This window comes from Vespula vulgaris, chromosome 19, assembly GCF_905475345.1.
Source record: "Vespula vulgaris chromosome 19, iyVesVulg1.1, whole genome shotgun sequence".
Classification (NCBI taxonomy): domain Eukaryota; kingdom Metazoa; phylum Arthropoda; class Insecta; order Hymenoptera; family Vespidae; genus Vespula; species Vespula vulgaris.
Window position 1 is genome coordinate 4,192,538 of NC_066604.1, and position 22,701 is coordinate 4,215,238.

At 32.1% G+C, this 22,701-nt stretch overlaps 2 long non-coding RNA genes across 4 annotated transcripts; both read right to left on the reverse strand.

The window, feature by feature from the left end:
- Positions 1–6,248: 6,248 nt before the first annotated feature.
- On the reverse strand, positions 6,249–15,303 carry LOC127070942 (uncharacterized). Of its 2 annotated transcripts, XR_007784749.1 has the most exons (3): positions 15,079–15,303; positions 13,336–14,995; positions 6,249–13,194 (listed from the first exon to the last, which is right to left on the reverse strand). It is a non-coding gene; the product is annotated as an uncharacterized LOC127070942 (long non-coding RNA). The 2 variants fall into 2 exon arrangements; XR_007784748.1 differs by having other exon boundaries at positions 13,336–15,303.
- A 2,331-nt stretch (positions 15,304–17,634) lies between these two features.
- Positions 17,635–22,659, reverse strand: LOC127070719 (uncharacterized). Of its 2 annotated transcripts, none has more exons than XR_007784619.1 (6): positions 22,310–22,659; positions 21,175–22,129; positions 20,673–20,756; positions 19,859–19,936; positions 19,689–19,766; positions 17,635–19,592 (listed from the first exon to the last, which is right to left on the reverse strand). It is a non-coding gene; the product is annotated as an uncharacterized LOC127070719 (long non-coding RNA). The 2 variants fall into 2 exon arrangements; XR_007784620.1 differs by having other exon boundaries at positions 21,175–21,322; positions 21,625–22,659.
- Positions 22,660–22,701: the final 42 nt, after the last annotated feature.

The following is a 22,701-nucleotide window of genomic DNA, read 5'->3' on the forward strand; positions in this document are numbered from 1 at the left end:
GAGCAGAACATCGAGAAACGGATCATCGAGGAAGGATCATCGTGAAATTAAATTTTTACAGGGAAGTTATTAAATATAAATGTCTTTTTGCATATAATTTTCCATATAATGCTTACTCTTATATTTAACATTTATTAACTTTTTAATTTTTGCTTTTATATTCAGGTTTTATTATATTTTTAATTCTTGCTTTCATATTTAATTTTAATGTACTTTTTAATTTTTGCTTTTATGTTTAATTTTTAATATCTCTTTAATGTTTGCTTTTATTTTATCTCTACTTCTATTCTTCTTCTGTTTCAGATTAGGTGATCGAGGGACGGATCATCGTGGGATTTTTACACGGAAGTTAAAGGAACCTCTCTGCATATAACGTTTGTTATATGCAGGAAGGGTATGTCTCCTTGCTTCCGTACGCGAATGATAGGGAAAACACTCACGCGTGTGACGGCCGGCACACGCGTGGGTGTTCGCGAACGCGAGATTAAGTCCTACCGAGGACTCCGCTTTGATTTTTTAAATCGAAATAGACACGACCGGTCGTGTCTCGAGATGTCTGAAGCCGACGGTGTGGACGGTGGAGCGATCTGTAAGCGGGGTTTTATACATCTCCAGTTTGCTGCGAAGCTCGAAGCTCCCGAAGCGGAAAGGCATCTCGGTTCGCGGATTTTAGAGTAGATTCCCCGTTAGCCCGTGGGTCCCAAAGTGCAGCAACCTCCACGCGGTGGGACCTGGGTCGGTGATACTTGTAGATACATCGAAATTTTATGGGATGCAAGTATTACCGAGCAAATGACTGCATATTTCAAAGAATTTTCCAAAATCTTTTCTATGTAATTCCAAATTATATTTTACATTATTTCTAACATCTTCGATACATTCAGCAATAAATTCACAGTCATTTCTATTCATTGAAACGCATAGCTATGTAATAGTTGAAACAATCATTTGAGATTAATTATTTTAGCTTCTCTCGGGTGGGACCCTTGGGAGGGGCCCTCGGGTGTGGGCCTTAGGCGGGTTTGGTTCTTTCACTAGGGAAAAGTGAAACTCAATTCTAGTACTCTGATTTTCCTCGAGTGAAACGATCTTCGAGATGCATATCAATCGCTCCGAATTCTAATTTTCTCACTCACACTTACGCAAATACTCTTTTTCACTTCTTCTCTTCTTCTTTTCCTTTCCTCTTTTCTATTTATCTTTTTCTAATCATTTTTTAACTCTTTTTCTGTTTCAGGTTAGATCATCGAGGGAGCGATCATCGAGCGAGGGATCATCCAGGGATCGATCATCATGAAATTAAATTTTTACAGGAAAGTTTTTGAATTAAATGTCTTTTTGCAGATAATTTTTACTTTCATATTTAATTTTTGTTATCTTTTTAATTTTTGCTTTTATATTTAATTTCTGTTATTTCTAATTTTTGCTTTTATATGTAGTTTATGTTACCTGTTTAATTTTTGCTTTTATATTTATCTCTTCCTTTATTCTTTGTCTGTTTCAGGTTAGGTAATCGAGGGACTAATCATCGTGGGATTTTTACACGGAAGTTAATGGAACCTCTCTGCATATAATTTTTGTTATATGCAGGGAGGGTATGCCTCCTTGCTTCCGTACGCGAATGATAGGGAAAACACTCACGCGTGTGACGGCCGGCACACGCGTGGGTGTTCGCGAGCGCGAGATTAAGTCCTACCGAGGACTCCGCTTTGATTTTTTAAATCGAAATAGACACGACCGGTCGTGTCTCGAGATGTCTGAAGCCGACGGTGTGGACGGTGGAGCGATCTGTAAGCGGGGTTTTATACATCTCCAGTTTGCTGCGAAGCTCGAAGCTCCCGAAGCGGAAAGGCATCTCGGTTCGCGGGTTTTAGAGTAGATTCCCCGTTAGCCCGTGGGTCCCAAAGTGCAGCAACCTCCACGCGGTGGGACCTGGGTCGGAAGTACTTGTGATGCATCGGAAACTCATAGACTGCAAGTATTACCGAGCGAATGGCTGCATTCTTCAAGATTTTTCCAAGATTTTCTCTATCAAATTCCAACTAAATCTCGAAGTACGTTCAATTTACGTTCATTCGTACATCTTCCATATATTCTGCAATAAATGCGCTCTTTCATTTTTATTTATTCAAAAATATAATGTTATAATAATTAACTATTATAGTTTCTGTCGGGTGGGTCCCTTGGGATGGGCCCTTGGGCGTGGGCTTCTGTGCGGGTCTCCTTCCTTCAGTACCGAATAATCGAGCTGGATTTTCGTACTCTGGTTTTGTTCGGGTATGTCTTTTCTTTTCTTTTCTTTTCCATGTCCATATTTTCTTTCCAATTTCATCTTTTTCACAGGGGCCTATGTTCCATTGCATCTTACGGATATTCTTTCCTTTCCTTTCTTTTCTGCTTCATCCTTCTCACGTGTGCGCACACTCTTGTTTTCTTCTCTTCTCATTTGCTTCTGCTCTTCTTCTCTTTCTCTTCTTCTCTTCTTCTTTCTCCTCATCTTTTCCTCTTCTTCTCGAATCTCGATATATCCGCGCGGAATACGGGTAGGATAGGAAGAACACGCGCGCGTGTGTCGGCTGGCACAGGCGTGGTGTTCTCGGGCGCGATTAAAAGTCCTACGGTGATGGATTTCGTTTGATTGCTAAAACGAATAAATGACCGGTCGTGTGTCGGTTCGTGTACTGCCGAGTGGTATGGATCTGCTATCCGTAAGCGTGGACTGACCCTCCTCCTGTTAGCCGCCTGAAGTCTCGGTTGGTGCGTGGACGCCGTGAACGCGAATTTAGAGTAGAGTCACCGTTATTATAACACTCACGGGAGTGTTCGCGCGCGATTAAAAGTCCTACCGGGGACTTCGTTTTATAGAACGCCGATTACTTGATCACGCCGGTCACGCGAATTTTAGAGTAGAGTCCCCGTTAGCCCGTGGGTCCCCAGATGCAGCTACCTCCACGCGGTGGGACCTGGGTCGGTAGTACTTGCGAAATATTGAAATCTATGTCTAAATTATATCTAAAATCTGCAACTAAATTACAGATATAATTATAAAACGCAAGTACTACCGGGCGAATGGCTGCATATTTCTGTAGTTTTACAATATCTCTCGTCAGTCTAAGTTGAATTAAATGTTAAATTGATTGCATTATCAATTGTTAGTTATATTTCCACAGATAAATAAGTTTGAATATAGCAAAATTTTAAATTAACTTTCGAAGAGAACGCACAGAAAACTTTCTTGTCTCACTTATGTTCTCTGTTATTCCTATTTATCCTTTTTTTGCTTTTATTACTTACATACTTTTATTAAATATATTATTTATATACTTTTATTAATTATAGACTTTTGTTAATTATATTAAATATATACCTTTATTTCTTTATTATATTAATTACTTTTATTAACTTTTATTAATCACTAATCTCGTGTAAGACACGTAGGAGGGGTCCCCGTGTGGGGCTTAGGCAGGTTTCGTTCTTCCACTAAGGAAAAATCGAATTCAATTATGGTATTTTGATTTTCGTCGAGTGAACCAATCTTCGAGATGCACACCCATCGTTCGAAATTCTATGTTTCTCACGCTTGCTTACCCAAATCTCCGATTTCATTGCTAATATCGCGAGCAAACACGAAAAAAATGCTTATTAACTGAACTATTAATTAATCCAATCTATGAAACAAGAAAACCCTATCCTAAACTAATAAAATTTAATTTTCTATGTATGCAAAAATCGAAAATAGATGATTTTAGCGAATTCAACGATGATCATCTGAAACAAAAAGAAAATATATAATACTATACTACAATAGAACGTAATATAATACGCCCGTTTAACGTACCAGTATATAGATGCACTTTTTATTTCTATTATCAATCTATTGCTATAAATCATTTAGACGCGTGATTCTACATTTTGATATATGATGCAATCAAGAAATTAAGGAATCTTGAATATATACTATCAATAAAAATATAAAATATATGAATTGCTTTTTTATAAAATACTTTTTGTTAAAATATTATTTAAACAAAAACTATAGATAACATTAGATCAACGATAAAAATTGTAAAGGTAAGAAAAAAGATAATTACTAGAACGTTAATATTCATAATAATTTAGTTTCAAATTTTAGTTAAGAATTTGTGCATTTTCTGATAAAAAATAAAAAATATATGATAAGACCACAATCCATTCTCGAAAAATATAGCAGCAACCGGCTCCTCTTAATTATTTGAAAGCCTAGACGTAATTTTTTATTCAAACAAACAATAATTTACACACAATTTTATTATATATATATATATCAATAAAAATATGTTGCATATGTATATATATTTAATTTTATACGTATTGAATATGTATATATATATATACTGTAATAATGAATTTATTAAATAAGAAATTAATCTATGTATATCTCTATTGAGATACGAGAAATAAAGAAAGTGGAAAAATAGTTAAAATCATCATAGAACACAATAAATTTTGATTGAATTTAAATGCAGCCATTAGCTCGACAGTACTTACGTTATTTACATTTATCATATATCGTAAGTAATATCGATTTCCAGGTCCCACCGCATGGAGGTTGCTGCATACGGAGACCCACGGGCTAAAGACTCTACTTTTAATATGAGTTACTTTAGAAGTTATTGTATAAAATCATTATTATGACATATTCAATAATAATTATTATAATTTTAGAGAATTATGATTATAATTAGAAAAAAGAAACAAAATCAATCGCGAAACGAATCAAAAATTTTTTTCTAATCGATCATGACTAGATGAAAACTTATGAATTCGTTTGATATCGACCTACCTACCCGGTTAAGAATAGAGCCCTTTATGGAATTCTATTCCCATTAAACTAATGTTGAACCTTGCTGCACACGATGCTGAAATCCTGTGAACATAAAAAATCTAAACCATATATTTAAACAAGAAGCAATCGAAGTAATATACGAATTTCATATAATGAAGTAGCGATCACCTGTGAACATAAAACATTAAAAACATTTTGTAATTAAACTAGAAGTAATCGAAATAATGTGCGAATTGTATATAATAAATTAGCATTCTCCTGTTCACAGTCACCTGTGAACATAAAGTACTAAAAATATTTTATAATTAAACAAGAAACAATCAAAATCAATATGCATATTTTATATAATAAACAAATAACCTGTGGACGTAAGAAATTTATAATTTCATTACTTTCTAAAAATAAAACATATATTAAACTAAGAATTATTTTATGCACACATACATATTTCACAAACGAAAAGAACCAACCAACGAAGAATGGAATCGGATCTTCCCACCCAATTTGAATGATATTTCCTGAAACAGAAATTAACTACGTTTAGTTCAAATTTAGTGAATATTTCAATTTTTAATTTTTTTTATAATTCCAATTCTTCATTTGGCATCAATATTAGATTATTTTCCCACATTATTAACTTACGTTGATTTCTTGTTAATCCAAGCACTTGGAAAACCTGAAACACAAATTTTGCATGATGAATTCATAATCTTTATCAATTTATTTTTATGTCATAGACTATGATAATATGACAAATGATTTGAAAAATTATTTTCAACACTGTTGTTATTACCCACTGATATATAAAAGGATATTTTGCAATATTTAATCTTGAAACACGAAAAGGACACCTCTCTGTAACAGAAAACTATATAAAAGGCATGTGTGGAAAGAAAATTTTTATCTACAATCTATGGACAAATATTTTCATAATTTGGATAATTTAATAAATAAAAAAATTATATACGTATATATTTCGCCATAGATTGTAATGCTAAAATAAAAGAAAAAAAAAAAATATTAAAATGGCCATAAAATTGGCACTAAATATATCGAATTCTCGATGCATTAGTAAACATGTTCTACATTTAAATAAAAATATGAACTTATGAGTGCATGTTATGTACAAGTATATAGAAATACATAAAAATATATAGAAATAAATAGAATATATGAAATATATAAAAATATATACAATATATATAAATATATAGAATAATATATAAATATATAGAAATATATAGAAATACATATAAATATATAATTGCATAATAAATTATCAATTGTTTAATACAATTAACATATATAATGTAAATCATTCAAGACACGTTATGAGAAAAAGGAAAAGAATTGTGAATATCTCACAATATTTAAGGATTAGGTCGCGTTAAAAAAAAAAGGAAAAGAAAAGAAAGAGTAAAAGTATACTGCACCTTGTGTCGTATTATAAAATGCATACACAATTTTGTATACCGCCATAAACATATCCATAACGAGATCAGATCTATATTTAATCGATAGATTACATATATCTTACATTATCACGTTTATATTAATGCGAAGTGTCTGGTGCACATATTACATCGTTTATATGTACGACACTTTTATCTATTAAATTATAAAAAATACAGTAATATAATTTCACAATTTTCAAATCATGTAGTTTGTATATTATATATAAAATAGTAATGAAATATTAAATCTGAAAGAAAAAGATAAGATTATATATAAAATTTATATATGAAAATATAACACATATTAAAGACAAAATATAGTTTTAATACATTGTTGCATATTATTCTTGTTAATTTATTTTATCGTCACTGCTTGCCTTAACAGATCCTAAGATCCCTAACTACATCAAGTCTTGTAGATTTTTAATCAGAATAATTAGAATCTATATAAGATGATGATTATATTCATACAAGTCATAAAATGACTCTTACAATAAATGAGCCATCCTACAACTTGTGATAAAACTATATTGGCATTGGATAAAGTATATGTATATAAGTATATAATCATCAAAAACGAATGTAAATAAAAAAGATAAAGAAAAAATTATTGATTTACTAATAATCATATAAAAAATTTTAAATTATCCTGAAATGAAAATCTACATGCTTGAGTATCCCAGGTGCATTCCTGAATGCAAACCTGTCCCTGAACTATTTTCGCTCACACTCCTGAGTGTGGGACAGCCTTTTCATTCGCTTCATTTATATACCAAGACTTACGCACTTTTATTCCAAAAAATAATCATATTTCTTTCCAATATGTATAAATATTTGCTAATAATCTTTATATCATTCATCATACCGTCTTCATATTTCTTATGAAACTTTCATATATATAATAAAAGTACTCCCTCTTTCTCTCCCTCTCTCTCATGTATATATTTATTAATTCTGTCATTTCATATTGATATGTTGATAATTTTGGAATAAGAATGTATACCCTTGACATATTTTATGCACTCCTGAGTGCTAGGCTGTTATTTTCGTATCATATCGCTCGCTTAGCAAGACTTATACATTTCTAATCAGAACGATTCAAAATTTCTTTTTGTTCATTTGCGCACTACTTAAATATAAATAAGTTATTATATTAGGAAGAGCATAAAATATTCTTGATTTATTATTAAAGAAATACTTTCAGATAGGAATACTTTAAATACTTATTATATAATACTTTCATATGTGCATTTTCATTCATGTATTTTTGATCATTCTGAATGAGAAATACATATCCTTACTATAATATGTTCATCTGCATTCCTGAATGCAGGTATGTACTTACTGCAAACTTATTCTATATGCACTCCTGAGTGCAGGCAAGCCATTTCAATCGCTTCATTTATATACCAAGACTTATGCATTTTTATTCCAAAAAATAATCATATTTCTCTCAGAGATAAATGATCATATCATTTTAATATTTCTTATGAAACTTTCGTATATATAATAAAAATACTCCCTCTTCTTTCGTACTCCTCTCTCACTCTCTCATATATGTATATCCTTATTAATTCTCTCATTTCATATTCACTTCTACATAATTTTGGAATAAAAATGTATACCCTTGACATATTTTAATATGCACTCCTGAGTGCTGGCTGCCATTATGTCGCTTCATTCATCTAGTAAGACTTATACATTTCTTATCCGCATGATTCAAATTTTCTTTTAATTCATTTGCACCATTTAAACATCATTTAATTATTATACATGGAATAAAATGAATTTCATTTATTATTAAACAAGTTTAATATATTAAAAAAAAAATATTACCAGAGATCAATGTATTTATATATTTCTTCATTAAGTAATCTTATTAGTGCATTCATTCATTCATCTTTGATCATTCCGAATGTGAAATGTATATCCTTACTATAATTTGTTCATTTGCATTTCTGAATGCAATCGTGTACTTACTGTGACTCTTTCATATGCACTCCTGAGTGCAGGCAAGCCATTTCTATCGTTTCATTTATATACCAAGACTAATCCATTTTTATTCCAAAAAATAATTATATTTCTTTCAGAAACATATAAACATATCTTTTCAATATTTCTTACGAAATTTTTGTATAGATGATAAAAATACTCCCTCTTCTCTTTCACACCTCTCTCTTTCTCTCTCTCTCATTTCATATTCATTTGTATATAATTTTGGAATAAAAATGTATACCCTTGACATATTTTAATATGCACTCCTGAGTGCTGGCTGCCATTATGTCACTTCATTCATCTAGTAGGACTTATACATTTCTTATCCGCATGATTCAAATTTTCTTCTAATTCATTTGCACCATTTAAATATCATTTAATTATTACATATCGAATAAAGTGAATTTCATTTATTATTAGACAAGTTTAATATATTAAAAAAAATATCACCAGAGATCGACGTACTTATATATTTCTTCATTTAGTTATCTTATTAGTGCATTTATTCATTCATCTTTGATCATTGCGAATGTGAAATGTACATCCTTACTATAATTTATTCATGTGCATTCCTGAATGCAATCATGTACTTACTTTGAACCTTTCATATGCACTCCTGAGTGCAGGCAAGCCATTTCAATCATTTCACTTATATACCAAGACTAATGCATTTTTATTCCAAAATATAATCATATTTCTCTCAAATATGTATAAACATTTATTAATAATCTTTGTATCATTTATTATATCTTCTTACTATTCTCTCTACCTCTCTCTCTCTCTCTCTCTCTCTCTCTCTCTCTCTCTCTCTCTCTCTCTCTCTCTCTCTCTCTCTCTCTCTCTCTCTCTCTCTCTCTCTCATATATATATACTTATTAATTCTGTCATTTCGTCCTCACTTGTTGATAATTTTGGAATAAAAATGTATACCCTTGACATATTTTAATATGCACTCCTGAGTGCTGGCTGCCATTTTATATATTCATCTGCATTCCTGAATGCAGGCATTCCAATTCATCATCAAGTCTTGTAGATTTTTAATCAGAATAACCAAAATAAACAGAATAATCAGAATAATCAGATTAATCAGATTAATCAGAATAATCAGAATCAGATTGCAAAAAGTTAATGAGGGTGAGGATATGGATGATAACGATAATGATTACCACATAAGAGTCATTTTACAACTCGTGGTAAAGCTGTGTTGACATTGAAATATGCATATATCTCGTATATATACATACACATTATGAAATTATGAACATGAAAAATATGATTAAAATATGATTATTCTGAATTAAAAATCAACATGCTTGGGTATCCAAATGCACTCCTGAGTGCAATGCTGCTGCAGGCCACGGACGTCCACACAATATTTAACGAGCGTGACTCTATCTTTCTAACTAAAAATCTACTTCAAGAAAAGACTCTACTTTAAAACTTTAAAATGCAAGGACTCGACTTTAATTTAAAAGGAAAAAATACAAGGACTCGACTTTAATTTAAAGAAGCAAATGTAATGACTCGACTTTAATTTAAAATGAAAAGAAGGAGGGCTTGACTTTAATCAGAAAAAAAAAATAAAAATAAAAGTAGAAAATGCAAAGGGCTTGATTCTACTCTTAAATGAAAAACTGACTCTACTTTTAAAAATTACAATGATTCTACTTTACTTTAAGAAAAAATTGCAATGACTCTAATAATTAATAACTAACTTGCATGACTCTAATCGCAAAAATCTTAATTTTTCACGAACGCGGAATGGTGCGGAACGCCATAGCAAGGAGATGGAATGGTCCATCATCTCCATCCAGGAACAAACTACTACGAGCATAAGTGTCAACGTGGTAAAGGGTAAAAGGGATTTTGATATGACCACAAGCCATTAACGAAGGGTTCGACATACCGACCACCTTTGAAAAATGACTTGTAGTCGATAGTTGCCCTCTTGAGCCACATAATGTGGGGGCCTCTTCAGCATACAGCCACTTCTTGCTTCGTGCCCTAACCACTGCATTGGAGCATTCCTTACGTGCGACGCAAGATAAGTTTACGCATCAAAAAACGCCCTACCGTTCGAAGCAACGCACCCACAAAGATTGACATACTGCAGTGATTGCTACTACAAGAATGAAATCGTCCCTAAGCTAAACCGACCTGATCCCGACCTGATCTCACTTTATGCAACAAGACTCAAACCACTCGTGTAAACGCACGCATCGAACGAGACGCAATGATCGCAAGCTAAAGGGTTGGGAAGTGAAAACACATTTTCGCACGCAGGTTTGTTCTGGTTTTTTCTTTTTTTTTTTTTTTCCTTAACCTAACGAGCGGTAAGCGCTTGCGACGTAAAGTATCGATTTCTTCTAAATAGTATAACCACTGCAGTATGGCAAAATTCGCGAATGAATCACCCCAAACGGCACTGACGAGTCCCAACGCGTATTCTCAACTGCGTTTTCTACTCTGCCTAGGTGCGTCTCGATTTTCTAATGATCTTTATTTATTTATTTATCTATTCATTTAATTAAAAAAAAATAAAAATAAAAGATTCGTATAAAAATATTTCAACTAAACCGTAAAGCTATCCTAGCCTGTGGACAATCAATGGACTCAAAGAATCCACCAACCGTACGCAATAACACAGGCACATTTAATCGAATGCTCCAGCAGACATAATATTCATTCTATTCGATGAACCTATTACGTACTAACATTAACTCGTTGCACTTAGAAGATGGATATAGTTGCGGTAAAATGTCAAGATCACAAGAAATGTAATACTTCCACTTTACTTATGCAGGTATATTCTACTTCTAAATAAGAAATATATAGATAGTAAATATTTTAAGAATCGCGAAGTGCAAGAGTTAATTTAAAACTAAGTACCGAACAAATTCAAAATCCTTTGCTAAGTTCAAAAGATATGGGATGTATCTGATGTTCTCATTGGGTGCAAAGTTTTTCGAACTGTTTGATACTGATATATCGCGCGATGCAAAGTGTCAGCAAAAAATGTAAGAAAAAAAAATAAAAAAAAGATAAAAAGACAAAAAAATTCAGCCTTGCTGAAAGATCGTAAAATTTGCTGAAACTTCACAAATCCCCGGAGAAAGGACTTCCCACTTCTGAGTGGGAATCGCATCCTTACCCGGTCCCTACCTACTTAAAATTAATTGACACATTCACTCAGAAAAGTATGCTACCTGCCTGCCTATGACCTATATTTAAAAAGTGCAAACATTCACACCAACACATACACTCCACGGTTCTCTCACACTCCACCAGGGTGCAAAAGCCTACACTAGAGAGCATGCCCCGGGGCACCTCCGACACCCTAGTTCAACCGCGTAGTTTTTCTAATATATTTTGGGAGTACGTACCAGTTGCTGAAATCGACTGCCAAGGCTAATGATTATTGCATATAAGACTAAAGCAAAAATACTAGTACATACTAGTATATATATAGATACTAGTAATATATACGAGTATTTAGAATTTTCCACAAAAATGTGGTAACTATTATGCAAACCGATACTAATATAGTTATATATTAGATATATCAGATATCTATTTAAAAGTTATCGCGAAACGATGTACAATGCACTTCCTAAAACGCACATACAAGTGCAAAGTACACCGTGCAATCACCAGCACAATGACAGTCGCTGAAAAGGAAACTTAAAACTAAATCCACACTGACTGTTTCTCACCCACACGAGTAACACCTGGGTTAAACGCATGGATGAGAACGCAGAAAGCATGGGGGAGAAAGGGGTATTAGTATATTAGTGCTGAAAATCCTGAGCTAAAAAATGATTAATTTATAATATATATAAAAAAATATATAAAAAAATATATAAAAATATATATATATAAAATTTAAGCGGACTGTGACTCTAGAGTCTCTTTGCACGTCTTATTAGCAAGAGCTCAAACAAGGATGGATGATGGTAGGCGGTCACCACATATGAGTGTGACCACCACATATGGGTTTTACCACTAAAAGTGGTAAAAAAATAATAAGTGGCAAAAATAGTTTTGCAACCCCACCTGTATACACCGCTTAAGGGCCTTTGAGCGACCCGCGGTAGGCAGTCGTTGACATGGAGGGATGAAGTATGCACATAGCTCATATATATGCATACGCATTATGCAGTTATGAAATTTCATTATTAAGAAATATATAATTTTAATAAAAAAAACCTCGGACGACTCCTTTCATTAAATGGCTGTTCTAGTGAAAGAACGGGATTATAATCCACCACTTAACTACCAGAATCTATCCGTCGCGGAAGGGGTTTGTCTTCTTGCTCATTTATGGGTAAATCGATATTTTAAAATATCGAAGTAAATCGCGATTAAATGAACTGAGTACGAAGCAATGCATGTAACGTAAACCACGTTATATGCTTTATACGAAATCGGGTAAATCAATGCCCGATTTCATTACTAATATCGCGAGCAAAAACGAAGAGAAAAAAGTGCTAATAAACAGCACTGTGAATGAAACGACTTTGAAACAAGAAGACCCTGGCCTGAGCTATATATATATATATATAATAATAATAAAATATGCACAAGAAAATATCTAACTAAACGTATAGGGACCACTCGTGAATAAAATCAAAGATTTTAATCACGGACACTTTTGCTCGTTTCGGACATGGGACGTCTGCGAATACAACCAGTAACCCGTGCCGATAAGGACCTTTCATCCTCGGCATGATGGGCACCAGAGGAACTTTAAATTTTTTCACTTACTACTTAAGAAGTTCTGCGATGGCTCCAAAACACCCGTCCCCCTCGTAGGAGGTTGAATGATGTCGTGAAGTTGGTTGAAATTATTATTGCATCGTTGAATCGTTGAATGGATGACTCGATGACTCGTTGAATCGATGAATCGATGAATCGATGAATCTGTAATACAAAAAAGTACAAAAAAATATTAATTATATGTTCTATATAAAAGGAATATGTTGAATGAATGAAAAATGATTAAAATATATGATTTTAAACAATGAACGAGAAGTAATGATTACAATAAAGAAATATACTTACATGTGATTGTATCCTGACGAAGCCTTACATTCGTCGGTAAAGATGAAGAGGATGCATTTTTAAATTCACACTATCGACCAGTACAATATTTTTCGCAACGCAATCCTCTTCCACCGAATTGGCCGATAGTGTGTTATGATTCCAACAACGCGGCGAACAAATAGTTTTAACAAGAATATAACATAAATTCTTGTTTTCTGATCTATTAACGCGACCGAGAAATTCTAATCGGCGAACAACACTGACTCTAATTCGCGATTTTAATTAATTGTTATTAAAGCAACCCATTCGGTTGCAAAAATCAAAAACTTTTTCGCACAAGCACTGACTCTATGATCGCATTGCGCGCGATCTACAACTGAAGACCTGTTGAATAAAAATTGTTAAAGCAAGCTGTGGCGTTTACTTCTACAATTTATATCAAAATTTATATCAATTAAAGTTATATATTATATATTGAATATTAAAATAAATATTAAAATAATATTAAATTAAATATCAAATAATAAATATCATATATCATATTCAAATTATATGATCTAAAATTATGAACTTATATTACATCTTTTATATGCTATAATAATAATAAAAAAAAGAAAAAAAAATACTATTCAAAGGATGCAAAACTAGAAAGCTATATTAAAATAAATGAATATGTAAAAGCAAACGATCAAAATCGCGTTGTATCTATCGTTTAAAAATAGATATAATCGCGATAGGGATATGTTCACAGAAGTATACTAATTGCGTGGATACCTATAAATCAAAATAGATATAGCATTAAAGTAAAACTAGACAAGGAGCAGTAAAATTGAAAATATAATATTTATAATATTAATTAAACGATTAAACGCATCTTGAAATTTTATTCTATTTTAATTTAACTTTTATTATACTTTAATTACATTTTCATTATTCTCGGTGCTTCTTAATATTCTTTAAATTCAATGTAAAATACGTTTCAACAAATTTTTAATAAATTAATATTTAATCAAAATTATTTCCTAATACACCGAACGTCAGCCTTTGGCCCGGTAGTGCGTACGTTGTATAATATAAAATATACGAACGTTCGCAATACCGATTTCCGGATCCCACCACAAGGAGGTAGCTGCGTATGGGGATCCATATATAAATTTCTTTAAAAGAATATAAAATATTATATAATAAAAGTTCTGGATATAATAGAGCATAGAAACTTACAATAAGACTACGATAGAACACATGAAGTCGTATAACGCGATAGATAGTTCGTAAGAATTAAGATCTAATTTTTTATAGTAATTGAAATTAAATAAAAATTTCTTAACGATGAACTTATTTGTATATACCTATATACGGAGAGCAGCAGGAAGTATATGATAACTGCTATCAAACGTGTAAATGTGATTTCTTTATTGTACTCAACATATAAATGCTATATCGTATATCGAAATCTGATGATATAAAATAGGAATAATAAGTTATAAATGATTAAATCAAGTTTGTAAAATATTATATGTAATACAAATGAAAAATTAGACTTACTGAAATTGAAGAAGCAGGAACAGGTTCGAACACGTCTGGAAGGTTGCTTATACGAACGAAAACTGTAGAAATGAGTCAGGAAAAGATCGTCCTCTAGATCGTTCCTTGATTGTTTACATTTTGTTGATATATCCTAGAGAGTCAGTACAGCGTATACACAGCGTACACAAATACACACATATATAGATATACCTATAATAGAATATTATTACATACGATTGCTTTTTCTTTTGTTGCTTGCCGGAGACTCATTTCCAAGAATTATTTGACAACTGGTGGGGGAACTTTAAAACTATTATTTATATCCTAACGTTATCTTTCCATCTTTATTAAAGGACTTATTATATGTATTTAAAAAGAGATTTTTAATTTTTAAGTGAACATAAGTAAAATAGAAAATAGAATATTTGAAATGCGTAAATATAAATAAATAAGAATAAATGGAAATAAATAAGAACAAATAAAAATAATAATGAAATTAGAATTTTTCGATGCGTTTCTTTAAGAAACTATTTTCGAATTCTATCATATATAATCTACTTATCTATCAAAATACAATGTAAAATTTAAGATACTTCAATGTATAGTTACAATTAGATAAAAAAGATTTTGGAAACGTACTGAAACATGCAGCCATTCGCCCGGTAGTACTTATATAGTATTATTAAAAATAATACTATCAGAACAATGATAATTGGATAATTCACGATTACATTTCGATATATCGCAAGTAATACCGACCCAGATCCCACCGCGTGGAGGTTGCTGCATATGGAGATCCACGAGCTAAAATAACATACTAATTAATCGCGTTTAATGAAAATCTTCTATCGACCCGATCGTAGTCGATCGAAGATTCGTCAATCGCGATTTTGCCCTATCCTACCCGGGAGAAAAAGCTTGGATTCTTTACTAATAATCTTAAAAATATCTTTACACGATCTTGATATAATTAATTCTCGTAATATTATATACATATAATTTGTATATCCCGGAAATATACAAAGTACATGTACTTTATAATCACTACTATGTTACATTTATAATTAATATATTATGTTATTGACAAATTTAAAGCTGAAAATTAAGAAAGAAAAATATGTTAATTCATAAATAATTGCCATTTTGTAAATAATGGCATTCATTCATGAATCAACTGTATATATATCCAAGCTTTTTTAAACTATCTTAATTACTAAGCGGCAGATAATTAACTGATCTACCATTTTTGTCTTAAATTAGGCTTAAAAATAAGAACCTTAAAACTAGAATCCTTAATAGTACTATTAAGAAAGTGCTAGAGCGTAAAAAATCAAGCATATAATCCCAACATACCATGTCTTATGAATTAACATGCAATAGAATTATATTTTGTAAAAATAATTACTTACTAATATACTTTAGTTCGTAAAATAATGCATAATATAAATTATTCCGAGTTAGTTATATATAATTTTAGTATTTAGTATACTTTATATTCTTCTTTTGCAATACCAATTTATTCATTATCAAATACCTGAAAAATTAAAAATAGTGTATATATAATAAGTAAAAACGAACAAAATAAAGCTGCAAAAGTATGCAATTTTATTCTACGTGCTGTTGATATTATTGATATAAAAAAAAAAGAAAACACACTTAAGGTGTATGCAACGAGACCTGAAACACATAAACATTTCATTAATAAACATCTTCAAAATCTTTGGAAGATCCTACAAATATTTGAATATAATTCCTGCAATTATATTGATTATAATTAATATTGAAATTATATAAAAAAAAAACTTTTAAATAACATCTTTTATATAGCAGCCAGTTTAGGCGCTCTAATACGCGAAAATCGAAAAAAATTAATGTCAACAAATCCAACGATGTTCACCTGTAACAAAAAGAAAATATATTAATCGTACAATCAATATGCAAAAGCATGAAATATAATAACAGCACGTCCATTCGACGTGCCAATATGTAGAAACACTTTCTTTTCTACTTGAGCAACATTAAATGAAATGATCCATCATCTCCATCTGTAAAAATTATTATTATTAAGACGAGCAAAATGACAACGTGGTAAAAAATATGTGATAAGACTACGAGCCATTATCAGAGGAACATATGATCCTCTGAAAAAATGACTCGTCGTCGACAGTTGCCCTCTTGAGCCACAATATTGTGGGGGCCTCTTCGGCATATAGCCTCTTCTTTGCTTCGTGCCTTAACAATTGCTATAGAGCATTCCCTAACAAGAACTACAAAGAAAAAAAAATGAAAAATAAAAGCTTATTATATATTTTATGAACTATCCTAGTCTGTGGACGATCAATGGATCGGAAGAATCCATCGATCGTACGCATTTACACAGACACATTTACTCGAATGCCCAAGCAAATATCTAATCTAATCGATGAACCTATAATTAACACTTCGCATTTAAAAAATTAAAAAGTGTCGAAAGAAACTACAAAATCTATGATACATCTCATGGTCTTATTCCTTTTATAGAATCACGTTTACTTTGTATTTGTACTATTTTTACTTTACTATATGTACATGTATAAAAAATTTCATAAAAATTCTTATAAAAATCTTTATAAAAAACAAATCACAAAAGAGTGCGAAGTGTTAATATACTTAATGCTAAGTATCCAACACGTTCAAAAATCTTTGCTAATTCGAAGGAAAGAAATTTTTAAACAAATGCAAAGACTTTTAAACTGTTGAATACTGATAGGTACGTCTTGCAATGCAGAGCATCAGCAAAATATGAGGGGAAAAAAACACAAACGTGCTATAATAATTGTAAAATTTGCTGAAACTTTGCCTAATATGCGGATACGGAACATTCCACTCCTGAGTGGAAATTAGAACGCATTGTATCCGGTCCTACCTACTTAAAATTAAATACACAGTCACACAGAAAAAGGTATGCTACCTGCCTGCCTATGACCTATATTTAAAAAATGGCAAGACATTCGTTCCAACACACACACTCCACGATTCTCTCACATACCGCCAGGGTGCAAAAGCCTACACTAGAGAGTATGCCCCGGGGCACCTCCGACACCCTAGCTCAAACGCGTATTTTTTCTAATATATTAGGAGTACGTACCAATTGCTGTAATCGACTGTCAAGGCTAATGATTATTGCGTAAATGACTAAAGCAAAAAATACTAGTATATACCAGTATATATATGCATACTAGTAATATACGAATATTTCCATACAATATGTGCTGACTCTACTATGCAAAACGATATAAATAATAATACATTAGTATAGTACTTTAAATAACAATCTATTAGTATAATCGTTTTATTCGTATTTATTTATAAATAATCGCGAAACGATGTACAATGCACCACCTAGCACGAACACACAGATGCAAGGTACATCGTGCGCAATCACTAACGCTATGACAGTCGCCAATATGGGAAAACTTAAAACTAAACCCATACTAACAGTTTCTCACCCATACGAGTAACACCTGGGCACACGCATAGATGAGAACACAGAAAGTATGGGGGGGAGAAACGGGAATTAGTTTATTAGAAGCTGAAAATCCTGATCTAAAAAATGATTAACTTATTCTAGGGCCTACGGACTATGACTCTACAAGTCTCTTTGTTTTTTATTAGCAATGATTCTACTCGACTTTTTTCTTTCAAAAACAATGACTCTATTGAGACTTTTCTTTTATGAACAAAATAGATTGAATATTCCATTTATTTTTCATGTAACAATAATCACAAAACCTCGGACGTTTCCTTCTAACAAATGGCTGTTCTAATTAAGAAGTTAAATCATGATCTACCACTCGTTTTCCAGAATCTATCCGTCGCGCTTGTCTTCTTGTTTGTTTTTTAATACATCTACATCGATACATCAAGGTAAATCGCGATTAAATAGACTAAATACGAAGCAATGCATATAACGTAGATCATATTACATGCTTTTTTGACGAAATCGGATAAATTAATATCCGATTTCATTACTAATATCGCGGGCAAACACGCATAAAAAAAGTGCTTATTAATTGCACTATTAATTGATCCAATCTATGAAACAAGAAGACCCTATCCTAAACTAATAAAATAGATATAAACAATGAAAACACATAGGCGATTAAAAATATACCACTCGCGAGTAAATCCAAAAGAGGAGTCACTCACGGTCATGCTCGTCAATAATGTATTTAAAAAATTACAACCAGTAACCCGTGCCGATTCGGACCTTTCGTCCTCGACATGATTGAGCACTGGAGGGACTTCAAATTTGTTCACTTACTACTTAAGAAGTTCTACGGTGGCTCCAAAACACTCGTCCGCGATTTAGGTAGACATTGAGGTTGGATGGTATGTAGCTGGTTGAAAATGAGGTAGGTAGACACCGAAGTTGGTCGAGATCCTCTTCAGTGATGCACTGACTCTAATTCGCGATAGATAATTATTAACGAACGGTCACTGAATTTACTTCGCGAAACTCTACTATCTTTTATAAGTACAGTCTACACGACTGTTAAAATCACTTTGTACGAGCAAACACTGACTCTATAACTGACTGCATTGCGCGCAGTCGACACAAAAACACTTGAAATTAATTTAAATCACGAAACGCGGCATAATTTAAACAAACGAGCAAGCACTGCTTCTATTTCGCGATTTCTTGGTTTTTAGTTTAACGATACAACACTCGATTTTTTCATTGCTTCGTGCACAGTTACAATGATGTTCTGAAAATAACAAAAACAACATTATTAGTTTCAATGATCACCATAAAAAAATCATTCAAATTATTGAAGAAATGTTTAATAAAAACCTTTACTTACTTAAAATCTTCATTGATGCTTGCGGGATGGGCATCCTGCCCCAGGATGACGAAGAGGATGATTCTTTTTTTATTTGAACTGAAAAAGAAACAAAAACCCAATTTATTAGTATCATTGTCATATTAAAAACTTATTAAATTTATTGAGGAAATATGTAAAGTAACATTTACTTATCGGAACGTTTGTTGGTTCTTTGTATGATGAGTATCCTGCCCAGTAATGATGAAGAGAATGATTCTTTTTTTGAGCTAATAAAGAAATTAAGATTATTAATATGGTTATGTTAAAAAATTTGGAAATTTATGGAGGAAACATTAAGCGTTCTGCTCGAGGAAAATAAAAAATGATGCAAGTATAACTCTAATTCACAAATTTCTATTTAATCTAATTATATTTAATTAGCTTATTTAGCTATAAAAAGTAAATTAGAATAGTACAAGCAAGCACTGAGATCACTTTGCACACAGTCACAAATAATTTCTAAAATCTGCAAAGTTGAAACAGTGATTTTTTTTTCCATATATAAAAAAAAAAATTTATAAAACACATATCCTGTGAATCATTGATGGCAAGATGGCATATTAAAAAGTATATTATTGAAAAATATTAATAAGTAATTAATGTCTGAAATTTAATTCAATGTTAATTTAATTAATATTAAATAAAGCTTTTCGAGATAATTTTATTCATGTTGTCTTCCTACGATATCAAATAAATGCAAACAAAATTAGAATTAAAATATTCTAAAATGAAATAAATGCAAGGAAGAAATTAATCCACGTTTCCTTGGTTGCGTACATGCCGAAAGATTCTGTAAGATTAGAGCATACTATATCACCTTGGACGAGCTCGAACGTTCATTGTTTTCGTCACACGCTCGATCAAGAGATTTCTTTGAAATACGCCGATCTCTGATTGTTTACCGAGTGCTACCTATCTCTCTCTATTAAACTCGCTTTGTATCTTTAAAGGAAAAAGACTTACCTTGTACACAGGACGAAGGACAAAGATATGTAGAAAAAGAAAGCCGGGATGTTTCGTCTATCGGTACGTAGAATTCTTGGAAACCTGAAAAACGAAAGATGAATTAGGAGAGAAAATATTTATTATGTGTTTATATATATATATATATATATATATATATATATATATATATGCGTATATGAGTACGGGAAAATCCCAAGCGTCTGTGTGTGTGTGAAAATCGAATATAATAGGAAATACGATTAATGATGACCAATTAATGATAAATTATTATTAAAAGCATCATTAAAAAGTAAGAGAAATATTGATATCGCGGAAATAAAGCCAGAAAATTAAAAAATAAAAGTATGACGCAACAGCTTCCAAGACAGATTTTATTTTCGCGAATATCTTTTAAACGCGAAAATACCCCGACTTGCGAACACTCACGCGTGGAAATCGCGTTTCTGGCAATCGATTGATACGTAGAAAGACAGTGTACAGTAGAAAATATATGAATTACCTGAAATTAATGAGGACGATACGGCTTCCGTGTGTAGCTGTCAACCACCGAACACAAAATGGCGTTATATCCACCGACAAGACGATTGCGCAAACGCGCCGCGCATGCGCAGGTACGTCACTAGTCAATTAATGAACAATTTCTCGATCTAATAATCGAAAATATAACATTTTTATAAATACGATATTCGAGTACAGAAATCATCGAGATGCGTCGCAAATATTCTATAATCACATAATTAGGAGAGAAAAGTAAAATATATAGAGAAATAATGCCAAAAAATACGAAAAAAAGAAGACGTAATTAGCAGTCACCGTTATTATTTTCATTGATATTTCTTTTTCAGTACTATTGTCACGATTTACGAACAATACACCGTAAAAAACACATTTTTATGAATCGAGCGATATACTGGAAGATAATGTATCTTAAAGAACAAATACTAATTACTCGTAATTAAGAGAAGAACGACGCAGCTTCTGTCACGACTTGACAACATCGACTTCGATGGTAAAAAGATTCTCATCCTGCACTTACTTCACGCCACCTTGATTAATGTCGTCTGAAATAAACGCAATTTCTCGATCTAATAATCGAAAATATTACATTTTTATAAATACGATATTCGAGTACAGAAATCATCGAAATGCGTCGCAAATATTCTATAATCACATAATTAGGATAGAAAAGGGAGATCTGTAGAAAAATAATGCCAAAGAGTCACTTTTATTTTCACTAATATTTCTTTTTCAATACCATTTCGGTTTATCAAATCTACATTACTACTACACAAGAGCATTTTGAGTAACGATATGGTAAAATTAAAGTATGACTAAGAGCCATTTTCGAAGAGTTCTGTCGAACCTTCGAAAATAACTCAATAGTCCAATAGTTGCCTTCTTGAGCCACAATTTTTGGTGCCTTGCCTCTTCTTCGCTTCGTGTCCTAACCGCAACTATGAAACACATTCGATAACTATGGTCAATATCAAAGAACTAAAACCGTTCCTGATTCTAAAGCATGGAAGAAAATCGATAAATCTAACACAACTCTAAACCATCCTAGAACAAAAAATTGAGAAAGCACGGGAAGAAAAAGGAGAATTAATATATTAATTGTTGCTCCGTTTTCGTACTTTGGTTTTTCTCTTCTTTTCTTTTCCATCTCTTTCATACGTGCACGTGTTTCATTCTACAGATTTTCTTTTCTCTCCTTCTTTCCGAGTTCTATCGTTTCAACGTGCGCGCACGTTCCGGCTTCCGTTTCTTCTCCTTCTCTTCTTCTCCTCTTCTCCTCTTCTTCACGATTTTCGATATATCGGCGGCACAGGTCCGTCGGCACAATCGGCTGCGCGCATTCCAATCCTTTTCCAATTTTGTCAAGGTATACAAAAATATTGTAGATAGGGATTTAAGTACGTCAGTATTTTAATATAAGTTTCGACCGCGAGGTAGCGCTCAAAAGTGATACTAGCGCCAGTGAAATCGAGCGCAATGAAACGATCAAAACGTTCTATCTTGTTTTATC